Here is a 7,074-nt window from a genome sequence, read left to right as displayed (position 1 = left end):
GCTTTAGAGATGGTGCCTTTAGACTTAGAGATTGCAGGTTCCAGTCCTGACGTCTAACCTGTGGGCAATGTGCAGTCTTAAATTGTTCCAATTAAAAAATTGTCCAGCTGCATAAATGGGTAAATAACTGTAGGTATCTTAATGTTGTAAGTCACTCTGGAAGAAAGCATCAGCTAAATGAATAAATGTAAACAAGATTGTGCCATTGGTCAGTGCTGCTGTCACCTTTCATACCTTAACATTAAGTGAAAGTGAAAGAATTGCTTTAGTATCACCAACAGCCACCCACTACAAAATGGGGAATAAATCTTACATGCGATGAAGACAAATGTTTGTCTCGGATCCATCCAGATTTGCTCAAGTGTGTCATACGAGAATGGAGCAATAGAGGGTTGCCAGTGCAATATTGAGCGTGAATGTGTGAAACCTGCACATTGCTGCTCTTCTGGCAAGCGTGGTACATATTGATTGCTTGGCACATAATACGAGCTGGGCATCTCGGTGAGCATTACAGCTGCTCCCCCGTCACATTGAACCTGGAAGAAGCACGATGGATAACACTGCTCTTAGGAATACATGGCAGCTGGTGTGGTGCTTAAACAACGGAACCAAATTTGCTTTGATTGATCGAGTTGAAACTCATACCTCAGGCCCTTCTGCCTATCAGGTAATAATGTAAAATGTGGCCACCAGGTCTTAAAGATGGAGGATACTTACGTCTGGCTGTTGTTCTGGCCTTTGCGTGTGCAGGAGGTACACAATACGTCCAACAGTAACTCCAAGAACTATGTTTGTGGTGGAGACGCCCCTGCGGTCACCCCCCGTAGCCCCAATTCGTGTAGAGCAGCCACAGCAAGACAAGGACCATCATAGCGACACTGGTTGCTAGGGAAACAGCCGCACTGATGAGTGATCTACAGAATTCTTTTCTTGATTAGCAGATTCCTGAAGTTGGAAATTGCTTATTGAAATTCTTTGAAAATAATACCAGCAATTATCATACGAAGGGGGTGGGATTTGGGTCAGCAGGTAGCGTAGTGTTTAGAGCGCTCACATTTTATTTGTTTGTTTGTTTTATGAAAAGTACGGGGTCACAGCAAGCATACAATTAGAGGCAGTACATCGAGAAACGAGGCATATGTCCACATGCATGGAGCGAGGTCTCGAGGCCAAAAGATTACAATAAATTACAGGTGTGATCTTATAGGATTCAAATTCATTTATTTAGCAGACACTTTTCTCCAAAGTGACTTCCAGTGAACTCTGTGTAGTGTTATGAGCCCACACACCTTATTCACCGCGGTGACTTACACTGCTAGATACACTACTTACACTGGGTCACTCATCCATAAATCAGTGGCACAGACTCTCTCTGTCACTCATGCACTATGGGGGACTCTGAACAGCATGTCTTTGGACTGTGGGAGGAAACCAGAGCACCCAGAGGAAACCCACAAAGACACAGGGAGAACATGCAAACTCCACGCAGGCCGAGCGGGGATCAACTCCATCTCCTCCCACACCTCCCAGGTGCTGTGAGACAGCAGCGCTACTCACTGTGCCACCATGCCACCAGCACTTTCTAATAACTTCCAGAAGGGTGTCCAGATGTTCTAGAATTCATTTTAAGTCAAGCAAATCAAATGTTCATTTTCTGAGTGGGAAAAACAGTTAATTCCTTCACATATTTACAGAGGGAATTGTTGATTTAGACCACATCATTAGAATACATTTCATTGGCTATCGGAGCAGTGAGCCTATGTACCATAACCTTACTGAAAAGGAATTTGTTATTGTGATGTAACAAGAAAAGAGATGGAGAGAAATCAATTTTTTAAGATTTTTTTTGAAGGTTTCATGAACCCGAGTCCAGTAGACTTGTATCTTATCACTTTCCCAGAATAAATATAACAAGTGCCTAGAGAAGCTTTGCATTTAAAACAGACCTGAGATGTCCCCGGGAACATCCTGTGAAGGCACACTGGGGTGAGGTAGATTCTAGGATGGTTACAGACATGAGAGCAAAGCTCATGCCATGCTGCAGAAAAACAGGAGAACCCATGTTATCTGATTCTGCTGCTTCAGATATATTTATGATTTCATACACAGAGGTGGTATTTGGACTTGGGCAGCAAGGGCAATGCTGAATGCAACAGAGTGGGTAAGCAAAACAAAGAAAGCACCCTTGTGGCCTTAAGGCGGGGATGCATCTATGCAGGAAGAAGGAATTCATTGCTGCCCGAGGTGTGTGAACAGCGCAGATGTTCCCCGGTACCGAAACATGTCCGCCGTATCTGTGGCTCATCAGCTGAAATATTCATACACAGTTAAAGATGACCCTTCTGATTTCTGAAGCTCCAGGTTTGCATTGATGAAAGTCTTCTTGGAGTAAGAATGCAGGAGCAGCTGAAAGAAAGAAAAAAATACTAGGGGCAAAAAAACAGAGTTGAAGCAATTTTCCAAGAATTTAATCAGTTTTAGATGTGTTTACAATGTTATTTTTGCGTTCGATGTCTGTCATTTACCATATTTGGTTTACTAGAAAAAGAACAAAAGAGAATTCCACCTGAACATTATCAATAACTGCTTGTCCAGGGCAGGGTTGTGGTGGTCCAGAGCCTAGCCCAGAAGAATAGGGCATGAGGTGGGGGACACAATTCCATCACAGGTCAATCACATGCAAGAATGGCAATTTAGAGTCCCCAGTCCATCTGAAACACATCTTTGAGCTGTGAGAGGAAACCAGAGCAACTGGAAGAAATCCATGCAAACGCTAGGAGAACATTTAAGCTCCAGCCAGACTGAGCCAGATTTGAAGCCCCATCTGAAACCATGGCCCAGGATGTGTGAGGCACCAGCGCTACCTGCTGTGCCTCCATGCTGCTGTCAAAAAAGAAACAAACTTCAAGTATTTCAGATGCATGAGGGAAATTTTCCATTCACTCCACAGTACTTCCCAATGACATAAATATGAATACAAATATCGACAATAACTCCTCGGAGCACCCATAAACCCGCTGTTCCAGGTGACCTACGGTTGACACGGCTGAGGTAACTCATTTCGAAACCTTGTTTTGTTCCAAAACTTTAATGGAGCTGTTTATGGGCTCCTTGATACCGAGGACACCTCAATATTATCACATAAAAAGTAACGGTTTTTGATTATCAGCGCTTTGACTTTGAGTAAATTCTCGGGAAGTTACTCTGTTTTATCAAACGGTGGCAATGATGACTCAGAGCATGAGTCACCTTTCCTTAAAGGAGGATCAATTTGAATATTTCTTTGCACGACTGGAAGGTTCTCCTTCCCTCTTCAAGCAGCTTGAGTTACTCGCATCCCCATAGGGGTCGATCTGCATCTCTAAGCATATTCCTATTTTACCAAATCATTTTCACACACTTTTTTTCTTTGTTTAAATAATGACCTCGGTCTATTTTTCTAGGAAGGAATCTGAAATTAGAGGTCTTGAAGGCCAGGCTTTGCCAGGGAGAGCGGCTATGATGAATGAAAGCTGTGCTAATATTGCTGAACATTAGAAGCCTGAAAGGAGCCCAGGAGGTTGAAAATACACATGAATCAAAACTGCTAGACAAAAATATCACTAGGGAATAATATGCCATTGTGATTTGGGTTGTAGAGAGATGTCTTGTGATTCATACGATAAAAATCCTAAACGATGCTTGCTTGCGTGACCTTGGATCTCCTCAGATGTCTTCAATAAACATCAGTGATATAAATGGGTTTTGCAGTCAGCAATGAAAGCATAAAACTGAACATAATACTGCAGATAATACAGAAAGCGTGAGTAACAATTTGGAGGAAGAAAAGCTTAAAAATAAACAAAACTAACCTGTGGTGAGATTTTTTTTTTTTTTAATTAACTGGGCCTAAAGATTTATAAACGGGAAAGACGGAAGAAATTAATTCTAAAGGCTGTTCAATATTTCATAGTCACTGAAAAATAAATAGAGTAACTGAAATTAATGGATGCATTAATATACCATGACACATAAATTAGTGCAAAGTGTCAATTGCACTTACCTACATTACAGGTTTTTTTTTTTCTGAGGATTATAAAGATCCTTTACTTACCCAAGCTGACTCACGAAACAACACAGGAGCAGCTGACATGACACATATTTAATTTAATCGCTTTAATTAATATATGAATGGCAAAGGCTATAGGAGTCACCCAAACTGTAACAGAAATTAGTAGAAATTAGTTTATTTTTCCATCCAAATGACGGTTCCCTTAAGTGTGACTTTTAGTTCTTATTCTTTCAAATCCTTTTATTTGGAAATCTGGCTGTTCCACTTTGAGCTGCTCATCCTCTTGATATTGATATTGAATTGAACAAGTTTCGTTGCAACAAAATGAACATGTTCGCTCTCAGCCATGCTTTAGTTTAGAGACATCCGAACGCATTTTCACATGGATGGTCCAAGAACGAGCCGCAATTATAATCACACAGTGGAGAATCATGTTATATGTATGCCATTAAAAGCATTTTAGTGTTACATCGTGACACGTGGATGACAAAAACTTCCATTTCATGGAACCCTTGAGATGCTATGCATCCAAGATGCGTTTTGGCTTATTTAACTGCTGATAAATTACGCATGTTGGGACCTCCGCTGCAGAATGACTTGAAGTGACAAAGGGGATCGCAGAACATCCAGGACTCTCGCGAAGCTAGACAAAACCCCCGAATACACATTGTTCATCCCGAATTCCCCGTCTGCTGAAAAATGTAAAGCGCGGAAGGTTCTCAGCCGACTTCCAACATCATGTTTCATTAACCTCCCCCGTTCAGTCCATGGACCTGAGGCTAACTGTAACAGCTGTTGACAGCTAGACCTGACATCCGAATAACATGTGCTCATGGTCCCCAGCTGCCTCGCTAAATTGTTAATGTAGATGAAGAGTAATTCCCTGCTAATGCCAGCTATTTTTACAAAGGACCAGCATACCAAACTGGAGACACAGCTTAGTTCATTTCCATCTAGTTACTGCAAATATTCCACATGTTAGTCGTACAGTCAAAAAAAAAAAAAAAAAGAACTAAAAAGGAGAGTTTAAAAGAAATATTGAGTTGGTGTCAATCGCGATTTGTATAATTTGTATTATTAGTTTTATTATTATTACTATTATAGCCGTTACCCTGAGGAGGATAAGCAGTTAGTGAAAATGAATGAATGAGTGAATGAACGAATGACTTATTATTAGTACTGCTAATTTATTTATTCGTTTATTCAGTTCATTATCAATAATTGTTCAGTGTAGGCTCATGCTCACTTTTTTAACTGATGCCTTTGACAAGGAAAAGATGGATAAAATAAGACAATCTACTACAGAAATGGGAAGTCTGAGAAGTTTTTGACTAGACTCAGCACACTTGTTTGGATTTTTCATCAGCCTGAGGTGGAATCGAACTCTTTTCATTTGCTATGAACCCACAGGGGTTTCAGTCTGCTCTCCTCACTGAGTCTGGCGGAAGTGAATCTCAGCACCTTGTCCCGGGGTCTGGGTCATTATACGAGCTCCAAGGTGCACTGAGAGGTTCTCCCTTTCTTTCCTTTTTTAGCCCCCTCTTGTTAGAAGATATTTTGGCAACATCAGGAAGCCTTGCTTTCCACCAGAATACAGGGCATCCCAGTTAAAACAGGACAGTTTGCCACCGTAACTCTGTCACCCCCCCGTGACCCCCGACCAGGAGCGGCAGCATTCATATTCGTCTTAAACGCACACGGCGGACAAGGTGAATGAAACGCTGCTGGTTCATCATGGCTTTTCATGCTGCAGCCGAAAGCTGCTCTTCTCGGGCTGAAAAAAATCTGGTTCAATTGTCATAATATGAGTAAATATGGAGTTTTGAAGGCAATCTATACAAGGCCGCAGGGCAGTCTGTTCGGAAACAAGACAGTTCCCTGTTGAGTTCTTTCGAAAGTAGTCTCTTGACCTTTATGCTGAGTGTGGGTGTGGAGGTTGATCTCCTCACTGCTGTATTGCTCCGCGTCCTAAAGCTCAGAGATTACGGGTTATTGGAAGAGGTAATTGGGCAGCAAGTTTTGAAAAGCCAATTCCACCTAAGAAAATGCTTTTTATGTTCACGATTTTCCAATCATGCTTGTGCTTCCTCAGGGAGCTACCTTGTGTGGGCTTTGCTTTTTATAACTTCTAAGAAACAGTTTCTTTTGCTGCTGTCATGTGTAGAATAGAAGCTTGGCATAACTAAAGTGCATATCAATCAATGAAATAATACGCTAACTACAAAAAATAATTGCTATGTGCCTACAAGAGAAAGTGCATGTGTTAAGTGAATATAAAAATATATCTGCATGCTCCGAAATGCTATGTCTGTTGCATGTATATTTGGGAGCATTATTGTTATTATTATTATTATTATTATTATTATTATTATTATTATTATTATTACTGAGCTGAAACCTTGGCTCACAGTCAAAGAAAATATCAGTTTTTAACACTTTTTACAATTATTTAATCATTTATACAGCGGGGCAATTTCATTGTATCAATTTAGAATAAATGCCTTGGTCAGGGGTACTACGGTGGATTTTAAACCTCGGACAAACCTCGGACAAACCTGGGACCTTCCAATTGCAAGACAATGATTCTAATGCTAAACCACCCGCTGTACCCCCTGTGTTGTGTGATGTCATAACTTTTTTCCCCACAGTAAATCATTGATCATCATAATTCACATCCATTCCTCTGTGTCATGTACTGATGTCTCATCATGCTTTTGGAACACTTCACTTTAGACAGCGGTACATGACCACTTTTGCACCTGTATGAATTTGATTTTTTAACAGAGTATTTGTCTCTGTTTTTTGACCCAGTTCTGTTCAATTGTTAATAACAAAAACCATACCCCCTGACAGGGACTGCATGTACTCCAAGGGAAAAGTATTCATCACCTGGTCATGGGAGAAATGGCTCACCTGATGTTATGCTGTCAGCAAAAAAGAATACAAATTTAAATTTGGGAAAAATGGATTTTATGTGAGATTTCTTTATATTTCTTTATTTATATGTATATTCTGGGGGCGCA

This window comes from Scleropages formosus, chromosome 15 (assembly GCF_900964775.1).
Source record: "Scleropages formosus chromosome 15, fSclFor1.1, whole genome shotgun sequence".
NCBI classification, from domain to species: domain Eukaryota; kingdom Metazoa; phylum Chordata; class Actinopteri; order Osteoglossiformes; family Osteoglossidae; genus Scleropages; species Scleropages formosus.
This window is presented reverse-complemented; position numbering follows the sequence as displayed.